This window comes from Rhea pennata, chromosome 12 (genome assembly GCF_028389875.1).
Source record: "Rhea pennata isolate bPtePen1 chromosome 12, bPtePen1.pri, whole genome shotgun sequence".
In the NCBI taxonomy this organism is placed as follows: Eukaryota; Metazoa; Chordata; class Aves; order Rheiformes; family Rheidae; genus Rhea; species Rhea pennata.
The window spans coordinates 24,935,610-24,948,592 of NC_084674.1; positions in this window are offsets into that span (position 1 = coordinate 24,935,610).

The following is a 12,983-nucleotide window of genomic DNA, read 5'->3' on the forward strand; positions in this document are numbered from 1 at the left end:
AGCCTCCAAACAAAGCAGGGCACTAAGGCAAGAGAACTAAGAGCCCCAGGAGGGAATCTGCCTGCGAGGGAAGCTGTGCAGCACATCCCTTGTTCCGCTCGCCACTTCCCTGACTCTTAGGCAAAGCCCATCTCAGCTGGCTTGTAGGCATGCCTCCATGCTCAGAAGCAGCCCCGTGGCAGGCAGGACAGTGCGGGATGTCTTCTGGGCACGCAGCATGCTGCTTCCCATGCCCGGGACAAACTGCGAGCAGGTGCCTGGCTTGCGCTTCTATGTGCCGACACTTGGAGCTGGCCAGCGCGCACCTTCCCGCTGTGTGTGCTGCTGTCCGCAAACAGCCTCCAAAGAAAGCAGGGCACTAAGGCAAGAGAAGTAAGCGCCCCAGGAGGGAATCTGCCTGCGAGGGAAGCTGTGCAGCACATCCCTTGTTCCGCTCGCCACTTCCCTGACTCTTAGGCAAAGCCCATCTCAGCTGGCTTGTAGGCGTGCCTCCGTGCTCAGAAGCAGCCCCGTGGCAGGCAGGACAGTGCGGGATGTCTTCTGGGCACGCAGCATGCTGCTTCCCATGCCCGGGACAAACTGCGAGCAGGTGCCTGGCTTGCGCTTCTATGTGCCGAGACTTGGAGCTGGCCAGCGCGCACCTTCCCGCTGTGTGTGCTGCTGTCCGCAAACAGCCTCCAAACAAAGCAGGGCACTAAGGCAGGAGGATTAAGCGCCCCAGGAGGGAATCTGCCTGCGAGGGAAGCTGTGCAGCACATCCCTTGTTCCGCTCGCCACTTCCCTGACTCTTAGGCAAAGCCCATCTCAGCTGGCTTGTAGGCGTGCCTCCGTGCTCAGAAGCAGCCCCGTGGCAGGCAGGACAGTGCGGGATGTCTTCTGGGCACGCAGCATGCTGCTTCCCACTCCCGGGACAAACTGCGAGCAGGTGCCTGGCTTGCGCTTCTATGTGCCAAGACTTGGAGCTGGCCAGCGCGCACCTTCCCGCTGTGTGTGCTGCTGTCCGCAAACAGCCTCCAAACAAAGCAGGGCACTAAGGCAGGAGAACTAAGAGCCCCAGGAGGGAATCTGCCTGCGAGGGAAGCTGTGCAGCACATCCCTTGTTCCGCTCGCCACTTCCCTGACTCTTAGGCAAAGCCCATCTCAGCTGGCTTGTAGGCGTGCCTCCGTGCTCAGAAGCAGCCCCATGGCAGGCAGGACAGTGCGGGATGTCTTCTGGGCACGCAGCATGCTGCTTCCCACTCCCGGAACAAACTGCGAGCAGGTGCCTGGCTTGCGCTTCTATGTGCCGACACTTGGAGCTGGCCAGCGCGCACCTTCCCGCTGTGTGTGCTGCTGTCCGCAAACAGCCTCCAAACAAAGCAGGGCACTAAGGCAAGAGAAGTAAGCGCCCCAGGAGGGAATCTGCCTGCGAGGGAAGCTGTGCAGCACATCCCTTGTTCCGCTCGCCACTTCCCTGACTCTTAGGCAAAGCCCATCTCAGCTGGCTTGTAGGCGTGCCTCCGTGCTCAGAAGCAGCCCCGTGGCAGGCAGGACAGTGCGAGATGTCTTCTGGGCACGCAGCATGCTGCTTCCCACTCCCGGGACAAACCGCGAGCAGGTGCCTGGCTTGCGCTTCAATCTGCCGAGACTTGGAGCTGGCCAGCGCGCACCTTCCCGCTGTGTGTGCTGCTGTCCGCAAACAGCCTCCAAACAAAGCAGGGCACTAAGGCAAGAGAAGTAAGCGCCCCAGGAGGGAAACTGCCTGCGAGGGAAGCTGTGCAGCACATCCCTTGTTCCTCTCGCCACTTCCCTGACTCTTAGGCAAAGCCCATCTCAGCTGGCTTGTAGGCGTGCCTCCGTGCTCAGAAGCAGCCCCGTGGCAGGCAGGACAGTGCGAGATGTCTTCTGGGCACGCAGCATGCTGCTTCCCATGCCCGGGACAAACCGCGAGCAGGTGCCTGGCTTGCGCTTCAATCTGCCGAGACGTGGAGCTGGCCAGCGCGCACATTCCCGCTGTGTGTGCTGATGTCCGCAAACAAACAGCCTCCAAACAAAGCAGGGCTTTAAGGCAAGAGAAGTAAGCGCCCCAGGAAGGAATCTGCCTGCGAGGGAAGCTGTGCAGCACATCCCTTGTTCCGCTCGCCACTTCCCTGACTCTTAGGCAAAGCCCATCTCAGCTGGCTTGTAGGCGTGCCTCCGTGCTCAGAAGCAGCCCCGTGGCAGGCAGGACAGTGCGAGATGTCTTCTGGGCACGCAGCATGCTGCTTCCCATGCCCGGGACAAACCGCGAGCAGGTGCCTGGCTTGCGCTTCAATCTGCCGAGACTTGGAGCTGGCCAGCGCGCACATTCCCGCTGTGTGTGCTGCTGTCCGCAAACAGCCTCCTAACAAAGCAGGGCGCTAAGGCAGGAGAACTAAGAGCCCCAGGAGGGAATCTGCCTGCGAGGGAAGCTGTTCCGCTCGCCACTTCCCTGACTCTTAGGCAAAGCCCATCTCAGCTGGCTTGTAGGCGTGCCTCCGTGCTCAGAAGCAGCCCCGTGGCAGGCAGGACAGTGCGAGATGTCTTCTGGGCACGCAGCATGCTGCTTCCCATGCCCGGGACAAACCGCGAGCAGGTGTCTTGCTTGCGCTTCTATGTGCCGAGACTTGGAGCTGGCCAGCGCGCACCTTCCCGCTGTGTGTGCTGCTGTCCGCAAACAGCCTCCAAACAAAGCAGGGCGCTAAGGCAGGAGAAGTAAGCGCCCCAGGAGGGAATCTGCCTGCGAGGGAAGCTGTGCAGCACATGCCTTGTTCCGCTCGCCACTTCCCTGACTCTTAGGCAAAGCCCATCTCAGCTGGCTTGTAGGCGTGCCTCCGTGCTCAGAAGCAGCCCCGTGGCAGGCAGGACAGTGCGGGATGTCTTCTGGGCACGCAGCATGCTGCTTCCCATGCCCGGGACAAACTGCGAGCAGGTGCCTGGCTTGCGCTTCTGTGTGCCGAGACTTGGAGCTGGCCAGCGCGCTCCTTCCCGCTGTGTGTGCTGCTGTCCGCAAACAGCCTCCAAACAAAGCAGGGCACTAAGGCAGGAGGATTAAGCGCCCCAGGAGGGAATCTGCCTGCGAGGGAAGCTGTGCAGCACATCCCTTGTTCCGCTCGCCACTTCCCTGACTCTTAGGCAAAGCCCATCTCAGCTGGCTTGTAGGCGTGCCTCCGTGCTCAGAAGCAGCCCCGTGGCAGGCAGGACAGTGCGGGATGTCTTCTGGGCACGCAGCATGCTGCTTCCCACTCCCGGGACAAACTGCGAGCAGGTGCCTGGCTTGCGCTTCTATGTGCCAAGACTTGGAGCTGGCCAGCGCGCACCTTCCCGCTGTGTGTGCTGCTGTCCGCAAACAGCCTCCAAACAAAGCAGGGCACTAAGGCAGGAGAACTAAGAGCCCCAGGAGGGAATCTGCCTGCGAGGGAAGCTGTGCAGCACATCCCTTGTTCCGCTCGCCACTTCCCTGACTCTTAGGCAAAGCCCATCTCAGCTGGCTTGTAGGCGTGCCTCCGTGCTCAGAAGCAGCCCCGTGGCAGGCAGGACAGTGCGGGATGTCTTCTGGGCACGCAGCATGCTACTTCCCACTCCCGGGACAAACTGCGAGCAGGTGCCTGGCTTGCGCTTCTATGTGCCAAGACTTGGAGCTGGCCAGCGCGCACCTTCCCGCTGTGTGTGCTGCTGTCCGCAAACAGCCTCCAAACAAAGCAGGGCACTAAGGCAGGAGAAGTAAGCGCCCCAGGAGGGAATCTGCCTGCGAGGGAAGCTGTGCAGCACATCCCTTGTTCCGCTCGCCACTTCCCTGACTCTTAGGCAAAGCCCATCTCAGCTGGCTTGTAGGCGTGCCTCCGTGCTCAGAAGCAGCCCCGTGGCAGGCAGGACAGTGCGAGATGTCTTCTGGGCACGCAGCATGCTGCTTCCCATGCCCGGGACAAACCGCGAGCAGGTGCCTGGCTTGCGCTTCAATCTGCCGAGACTTGGAGCTGGCCAGCGCGCACCTTCCCGCTGTGTGTGCTGCTGTCCGCAAACAGCCTCCAAACAAAGCAGGGCGCTAAGGCAAGAGAAGTAAGCGCCCCAGGAGGGAATCTGCCTGCGAGGGAAGCTGTGCAGCACATCCCTTGTTCCACTCGCCACTTCCCTGACTCTTAGGCAAAGCCCATCTCAGCTGGCTTGTAGGCGTGCCTCCGTGCTCAGAAGCAGCCCCGTGGCAGGCAGGACAGTGCGAGATGTCTTCTGGGCACGCAGCATGCTGCTTCCCATGCCCGGGACAAACCGCGAGCAGGTGCCTGGCTTGCGCTTCAATCTGCCGAGACGTGGAGCTGGCCAGCGCGCACATTCCCGCTGTGTGTGCTGATGTCCGCAAACAAACAGCCTCCAAACAAAGCAGGGCTTTAAGGCAAGAGAAGTAAGCGCCCCAGGAAGGAATCTGCCTGCGAGGGAAGCTGTGCAGCACATCCCTTGTTCCGCTCGCCACTTCCCTGACTCTTAGGCAAAGCCCATCTCAGCTGGCTTGTAGGCGTGCCTCCGTGCTCAGAAGCAGCCCCGTGGCAGGCAGGACAGTGCGAGATGTCTTCTGGGCACGCAGCATGCTGCTTCCCATGCCCGGGACAAACCGCGAGCAGGTGCCTGGCTTGCGCTTCAATCTGCCGAGACTTGGAGCTGGCCAGCGCGCACATTCCCGCTGTGTGTGCTGCTGTCCGCAAACAGCCTCCAAACAAAGCAGGGCGCTAAGGCAGGAGAACTAAGAGCCCCAGGAGGGAATCTGCCTGCGAGGGAAGCTGTGCAGCACATCCCTTGTTCCGCTCGCCACTTCCCTGACTCTTAGGCAAAGCCCATCTCAGCTGGCTTGTAGGCGTGCCTCCGTGCTCAGAAGCAGCCCCATGGCAGGCAGGACAGTGCGAGATGTCTTCTGGGCACGCAGCATGCTGCTTCCCATGCCCGGGACAAACCGCGAGCAGGTGCCTGGCTTGCGCTTCAATCTGCCGAGACTTGGAGCTGGCCAGCGCGCACCTTCCCGCTGTGTGTGCTGCTGTCCGCAAACACCCTCCAAACAAAGCAGGGCACTAAGCAGGAGAACTAAGAGCCCCAGGAGGGAATCTGCCTGCGAGGGAAGCTGTGGCAGCACATCCCTTGTTCCGCTCGCCACTTCCCTGACTCTTAGGCAAAGCCCATCTCAGCTGGCTTGTAGGCGTGCCTCCGTGCTCAGAAGCAGCCCCGAGGAAGGCAGGACAGTGCGAGATGTGTTCTGGGCACGCAGCATGCTGCTTCCCACTCCCGGGACAAACTGCGAGCAGGTGCCTGGCTTGCGCTTCTATGTGCCAAGACTTGGAGCTGGCCAGCGCGCACCTTCCCGCTGTGTGTGCTGCTGTCCGCAAACAGCCTCCAAACAAAGCAGGGCACTAAGGCAGGAGAACTAAGAGCCCCAGGAGGGAATCTGCCTGCGAGGGAAGCTGTGCAGCACATCCCTTGTTCCGCTCGCCACTTCCCTGACTCTTAGGCAAAGCCCATCTCAGCTGGCTTGTAGGCGTGCCTCCGTGCTCAGAAGCAGCCCCGTGGCAGGCAGGACAGTGCGGGATGTCTTCTGGGCACGCAGCATGCTACTTCCCACTCCCGGGACAAACTGCGAGCAGGTGCCTGGCTTGCGCTTCTATGTGCCAAGACTTGGAGCTGGCCAGCGCGCACCTTCCCGCTGTGTGTGCTGCTGTCCGCAAACAGCCTCCAAACAAAGCAGGGCACTAAGGCAGGAGAAGTAAGCGCCCCAGGAGGGAATCTGCCTGCGAGGGAAGCTGTGCAGCACATCCCTTGTTCCGCTCGCCACTTCCCTGACTCTTAGGCAAAGCCCATCTCAGCTGGCTTGTAGGCGTGCCTCCGTGCTCAGAAGCAGCCCCGTGGCAGGCAGGACAGTGCGAGATGTCTTCTGGGCACGCAGCATGCTGCTTCCCATGCCCGGGACAAACCGCGAGCAGGTGCCTGGCTTGCGCTTCAATCTGCCGAGACTTGGAGCTGGCCAGCGCGCACCTTCCCGCTGTGTGTGCTGCTGTCCGCAAACAGCCTCCAAACAAAGCAGGGCGCTAAGGCAAGAGAAGTAAGCGCCCCAGGAGGGAATCTGCCTGCGAGGGAAGCTGTGCAGCACATCCCTTGTTCCACTCGCCACTTCCCTGACTCTTAGGCAAAGCCCATCTCAGCTGGCTTGTAGGCGTGCCTCCGTGCTCAGAAGCAGCCCCGTGGCAGGCAGGACAGTGCGAGATGTCTTCTGGGCACGCAGCATGCTGCTTCCCATGCCCAGGACAAACCGCGAGCAGGTGCCTGGCTTGCGCTTCAATCTGCCGAGACGTGGAGCTGGCCAGCGCGCACATTCCCGCTGTGTGTGCTGATGTCCGCAAACAAACAGCCTCCAAACAAAGCAGGGCTTTAAGGCAAGAGAAGTAAGCGCCCCAGGAAGGAATCTGCCTGCGAGGGAAGCTGTGCAGCACATCCCTTGTTCCGCTCGCCACTTCCCTGACTCTTAGGCAAAGCCCATCTCAGCTGGCTTGTATGCGTGCCTCCGTGCTCAGAAGCAGCCCCGTGGCAGGCAGGACAGTGCGAGATGTCTTCTGGGCACGCAGCATGCTGCTTCCCATGCCCGGGACAAACCGCGAGCAGGTGCCTGGCTTGCGCTTCAATCTGCCGAGACTTGGAGCTGGCCAGCGCGCACATTCCCGCTGTGTGTGCTGCTGTCCGCAAACAGCCTCCAAACAAAGCAGGGCGCTAAGGCAGGAGAACTAAGAGCCCCAGGAGGGAATCTGCCTGCGAGGGAAGCTGTGCAGCACATCCCTTGTTCCGCTCGCCACTTCCCTGACTCTTAGGCAAAGCCCATCTCAGCTGGCTTGTAGGCGTGCCTCCGTGCTCAGAAGCAGCCCCGAGGAAGGCAGGACAGTGCGAGATGTGTTCTGGGCACGCAGCATGCTGCTTCCCATGCCCGGGACAAACCGCGAGCAGGTGCCTGGCTTGCGCTTCTATGTGCTGAGACTTGGAGCTGGCCAGCGCGCACCTTCCCGCTGTGTGTGCTGCTGTCCGCAAACAGCCTCCAAACAAAGCAGGGCACTAAGGCAAGAGAACTAAGAGCCCCAGGAGGGAATCTGCCTGCGAGGGAAGCTGTGCAGCACATCCCTTGTTCCGCTCGCCACTTCCCTGACTCTTAGGCAAAGCCCATCTCAGCTGGCTTGTAGGCATGCCTCCATGCTCAGAAGCAGCCCCGTGGCAGGCAGGACAGTGCGGGATGTCTTCTGGGCACGCAGCATGCTGCTTCCCATGCCCGGGACAAACTGCGAGCAGGTGCCTGGCTTGCGCTTCTATGTGCCGAGACTTGGAGCTGGCCAGCGCGCACCTTCCCGCTGTGTGTGCTGCTGTCCGCAAACAGCCTCCAAACAAAGCAGGGCACTAAGGCAAGAGAAGTAAGCGCCCCAGGAGGGAATCTGCCTGCGAGGGAACCTGTGCAGCACATCCCTTGTTCCGCTCGCCACTTCCCTGACTCTTAGGCAAAGCCCATCTCAGCTGGCTTGTAGGCGTGCCTCCGTGCTCAGAAGCAGCCCCGTGGCAGGCAGGACAGTGCGGGATGTCTTCTGGGCACGCAGCATGCTGCTTCCCATGCCTGGGACAAACCGCGAGCAGGTGCCTGGCTTGCGCTTCTATGTGTCGAGACTTGGAGCTGGCCAGCGCGCACCTTCCCACTGTGTGTGCTGCTGTCCGCAAACAGCCTCCAAACAAAGCAGGGCACTAAGGCAGGAGAAGTAAGCGCCCCAGGAGGGAATCTGCCTGCGAGGGAAGCTGTGCAGCACATCCCTTGTTCCGCTCGCCACTTCCCTGACTCTTAGGCAAAGCCCATCTCAGCTGGCTTGTAGGCGTGCCTCCGTGCTCAGAAGCAGCGCCGTGGCAGGCAGGACAGTGCGGGATGTCTTCTGGGCACGCAGCATGCTGCTTCCCATGCCCGGGACAAACTGCGAGCAGGTGCCTGGCTTGCGCTTCTATGTGCCGAGACTTGGAGCTGGCCAGCGCGCACCTTCCCGCTGTGTGTGCTGCTGTCCGCAAACAGCCTCCAAACAAAGCAGGGCACTAAGGCAGGAGAATTAAGCGCCCCAGGAGGGAATCTGCCTGCGAGGGAACCTGTGTAGCACATCCCTTGTTCCGCTCGCCACTTCCCTGACTCTTAGGCAAAGCCCATCTCAGCTGGCTTGTAGGCGTGCCTCCGTGCTCAGAAGCAGCCCTGTGGCAGGCAGGACAGTGCGGGATGTCTTCTGGGCACGCAGCATGCTGCTTCCCACTCCCGGGACAAACTGCGAGCAGGTGCCTGGCTTGCGCTTCTATGTGCCGAGACTTGGAGCTGGCCAGCGCGCACCTTCCCGCTGTGTGTGCTGCTGTCCGCAAACAGCCTCCAAACAAAGCAGGGCACTAAGGCAAGAGAAGTAAGCGCCCCAGGAGGGAATCTGCCTGCGAGGGAACCTGTGCAGCACATCCCTTGTTCCGCTCGCCACTTCCCTGACTCTTAGGCAAAGCCCATCTCAGCTGGCTTGTAGGCGTGCCTCCGTGCTCAGAAGCAGCCCCGTGGCAGGCAGGACAGTGCGGGATGTCTTCTGAGCACGCAGCAAGCTGCTTCCCATGCCCGGGACAAACTGTGAGCAGGTGCCTGGCTTGCGCTTCTATGTGCCGAGACTTGGAGCTGGACAGCGCGCACCTTCCCGCTGTGTGTGCTGCTGTCCGCAAACAGCCTCCAAACAAAGCAGGGCACTAAGGCAGGAGAAGTAAGCGCCCCAGGAGGGAATCTGCCTGCGAGGGAAGCTGTGCAGCACATCCCTTGTTCCGCTCGCCACTTCCCTGACTCTTAGGCAAAGCCCATCTCAGCTGGCTTGTAGGCGTGCCTCCGTGCTCAGAAGCAGCGCCGTGGCAGGCAGGACAGTGCGGGATGTCTTCTGGGCACACAGCATGCTGCTTCCCACTCCCGGGACAAACTGCGAGCAGGTGCCTGGCTTGCGCTTCTATGTGCCGAGACTTGGAGCTGGCCAGCGCGCACCTTCCCGCTGTGTGTGCTGCTGTCCGCAAACAGCCTCCAAACAAAGCAGGGCACTAAGGCAAGAGAAGTAAGCGCCCCAGGAGGGAATCTGCCTGCGAGGGAAGCTGTGCAGCACATCCCTTGTTCCGCTCGCCACTTCCCTGACTCTTAGGCAAAGCCCATCTCAGCTGGCTTGTAGGCGTGCCTCCGTGCTCAGAAGCAGCGCCGTGGCAGGCAGGACAGTGCGGGATGTCTTCTGGGCACGCAGCATGCTGCTTCCCATGCCCGGGACAAACCGCGAGCAGGTGCCTGGCTTGCGCTTCTATGTGCTGAGACTTGGAGCTGGCCAGCGCGCACCTTCCCGCTGTGTGTGCTGCTGTCCGCAAACAGCCTCCAAACAAAGCAGGGCACTAAGGCAAGAGAAGTAAGCGCCCCAGGAGGGAATCTGCCTGCGAGGGAAGCTGTGCAGCACATCCCTTGTTCCGCTCAACACTTCCCTGACTCTTAGGCAAAGCCCATCTCAGCTGGCTTGTAGGCGTGCCTCCGTGCTCAGAAGCAGCGCCGTGGCAGGCAGGACAGTGCGGGATGTCTTCTGGGCACGCAGCATGCTGCTTCCCATGCCTGGGACAAACCGCGAGCAGGTGCCTGGCTTGCGCTTCTATGTGTCGAGACTTGGAGCTGGCCAGCGCGCACCTTCCCACTGTGTGTGCTGCTGTCCGCAAACAGCCTCCAAACAAAGCAGGGCACTAAGGCAGGAGAATTAAGCGCCCCAGGAGGGAATCTGCCTGCGAGGGAAGCTGTGCAGCACATCCCTTGTTCCGCTCGCCACTTCCCTGACTCTTAGGCAAAGCCCATCTCAGCTGGCTTGTAGGCGTGCCTCCGTGCTCAGAAGCAGCGCCGTGGCAGGCAGGACAGTGCGGGATGTCTTCTGGGCACGCAGCATGCTGCTTCCCATGCCCGGGACAAACTGCGAGCAGGTGCCTGGCTTGCGCTTCTATGTGCCGAGACTTGGAGCTGGCCAGCGCGCACCTTCCCGCTGTGTGTGCTGCTGTCCGCAAACAGCCTCCAAACAAAGCAGGGCACTAAGGCAGGAGAAGTAAGCGCCCCAGGAGGGAATCTGCCTGCGAGGGAAGCTGTGCAGCACATCCCTTGTTCCGCTCGCCACTTCCCTGACTCTTAGGCAAAGCCCATCTCAGCTGGCTTGTAGGCGTGCCTCCGTGCTCAGAAGCAGCGCCGTGGCAGGCAGGACAGTGCGGGATGTCTTCTGGGCACGCAGCATGCTGCTTCCCATGCCCGGGACAAACTGCGAGCAGGTGCCTGGCTTGCGCTTCTATGTGCCGAGACTTGGAGCTGGCCAGCGCGCACCTTCCCGCTGTGTGTGCTGCTGTCCGCAAACAGCCTCCAAACAAAGCAGGGCACTAAGGCAAGAGAAGTAAGCGCCCCAGGAGGGAATCTGCCTGCAAGGGAAGCTGTGCAGCACATCCCTTGTTCCGCTCGCCACTTCCCTGACTCTTAGGCAAAGCCCATCTCAGCTGGCTTGTAGGCGTGCCTCCGTGCTCAGAAGCAGCGCCGTGGCAGGCAGGACAGTGCGGGATGTCTTCTGGGCACGCAGCATGCTGCTTCCCATGCCCGGGACAAACTGCGAGCAGGTGCCTGGCTTGCGCTTCTATGTGCCGAGACTTGGAGCTGGCCAGCGCGCACCTTCCCGCTGTGTGTGCTGCTGTCCGCAAACAGCCTCCAAACAAAGCAGGGCACTAAGGCAAGAGAACTAAGAGCCCCAGGAGGGAATCTGCCTGCGAGGGAAGCTGTGCAGCACATCCCTTGTTCCGCTCGCCACTTCCCTGACTCTTAGGCAAAGCCCATCTCAGCTGGCTTGTAGGCGTGCCTCCGTGCTCAGAAGCAGCGCCGTGGCAGGCAGGACAGTGTGGGATGTCTTCTGAGCACGCAGCATGCTGCTTCCCATGCCCGGGACAAACTGCGAGCAGGTGCCTGGCTTGCGCTTCTATGTGCCGAGACTTGGAGCTGGCCAGCGCGCACCTTCCCGCTGTGTGTGCTGCTGTCCGCAAACAGCCTCCAAACAAAGCAGGGCACTAAGGCAGGAGAATTAAGCGCCCCAGGAGGGAATGTGCCTGCGAGGGAACCTGCGTAGCACATCCCTTGTTCCGCTCGCCACTTCCCTGACTCTTAGGCAAAGCCCATCTCAGCTGGCTTGTAGGCGTGCCTCCGTGCTCAGAAGCAGCCCTGTGGCAGGCAGGACAGTGCGGGATGTCTTCTGGGCACGCAGCATGCTGCTTCCCACTCCCGGGACAAACTGCGAGCAGGTGCCTGGCTTGCGCTTCTATGTGCCGAGACTTGGAGCTGGCCAGCGCGCACCTTCCCGCTGTGTGTGCTGCTGTCCGCAAACAGCCTCCAAACAAAGCAGGGCACTAAGGCAAGAGAAGTAAGCGCCCCAGGAGGGAATCTGCCTGCGAGGGAAGCTGTGCAGCACATGCCTTGTTCCGCTCGCCACTTCCCTGACTCTTAGGCAAAGCCCATCTCAGCTGGCTTGTAGGCGTGCCTCCGTGCTCAGAAGCAGCCCCGTGGCAGGCAGGACAGTGCGGGATGTCTTCTGGGCACGCAGCATGCTGCTTCCCATGCCCGGGACAAACTGCGAGCAGGTGCCTGGCTTGCGCTTCTATGTGCCGAGACTTGGAGCTGGCCAGCGCGCACCTTCCCGCTGTGTGTGCTGCTGTACGCAAACAGCCTCCAAACAAAGCAGGGCACTAAGGCAGGAGAATTAAGCGCCCCAGGAGGGAATCTGCCTGCGAGGGAACCTGTGTAGCACATGCCTTGTTCCGCTCGCCACTTCCCTGACTCTTAGGCAAAGCCCATCTCAGCTTGCTTGTAGGCGTGCCTCCGTGCTGAGAAGCAGCCCTGTGGCAGGCAGGACAGTGCGGGATGACTTCTGGGCACGCAGCATGCTGCTTCCCACTCCCGGGACAAACTGCGAGCAGGTACCTGGCTTGCGCTTCTATGTGCCGAGACTTGGAGCTGGCCAGCGCGCACCTTCCCGCTGTGTGTGCTGCTGTCCGCAAACAGCCTCCAAACAAAGCAGGGCACTAAGGCAAGAGAAGTAAGCGCCCCAGGAGGGAATCTGCCTGCGAGGGAAGCTGTGCAGCACATGCCTTGTTCCGCTCGCCACTTCCCTGACTCTTAGGCAAAGCCCATCTCAGCTGGCTTGTAGGCGTGCCTCCGTGCTCAGAAGCAGCCCCGTGGCAGGCAGGACAGTGCGGGATGTCTTCTGAGCACGCAGCATGCTGCTTCCCATGCCCGGGACAAACTGCGAGCAGGTGCCTGGCTTGCGCTTCTATGTGCTGAGACTTGGAGCTGGACAGCGCGCACCTTCCCGCTGTGTGTGCTGCTGTCCGCAAACAGCCTCCAAACAAAGCAGGGCACTAAGGCAGGAGAAGTAAGCGCCCCAGGAGGGAATCTGCCTGCGAGGGAACCTGTGCAGCACATCCCTTGTTCCGCTCGCCACTTCCCTGACTCTTAGGCAAAGCCCATCTCAGCTGGCTTGTAGGCGTGCCTCCGTGCTCAGAAGCAGCCCTGTGGCAGGCAGGACAGTGCGGGATGTCTTCTGGGCACACAGCATGCTGCTTCCCACTCCCGGGACAAACTGCGAGCAGGTGCCTGGCTTGCGCTTCTATGTGCCGAGACTTGGAGCTGGCCAGCGCGCACCTTCCCGCTGTGTGTGCTGCTGTCCGCAAACAGCCTCCAAACAAAGCAGGGCACTAAGGCAAGAGAAGTAAGCGCCCCAGGAGGGAATCTGCCTGCGAGGGAAGCTGTGCAGCACATCCCTTGTTCCGCTCGCCACTTCCCTGACTCTTAGGCAAAGCCCATCTCAGCTGGCTTGTAGGCGTGCCTCCGTGCTCAGAAGCAGCCCCGTGGCAGGCAACACAGTGCGGGATGTCTTCTGGGCACGCAGCAT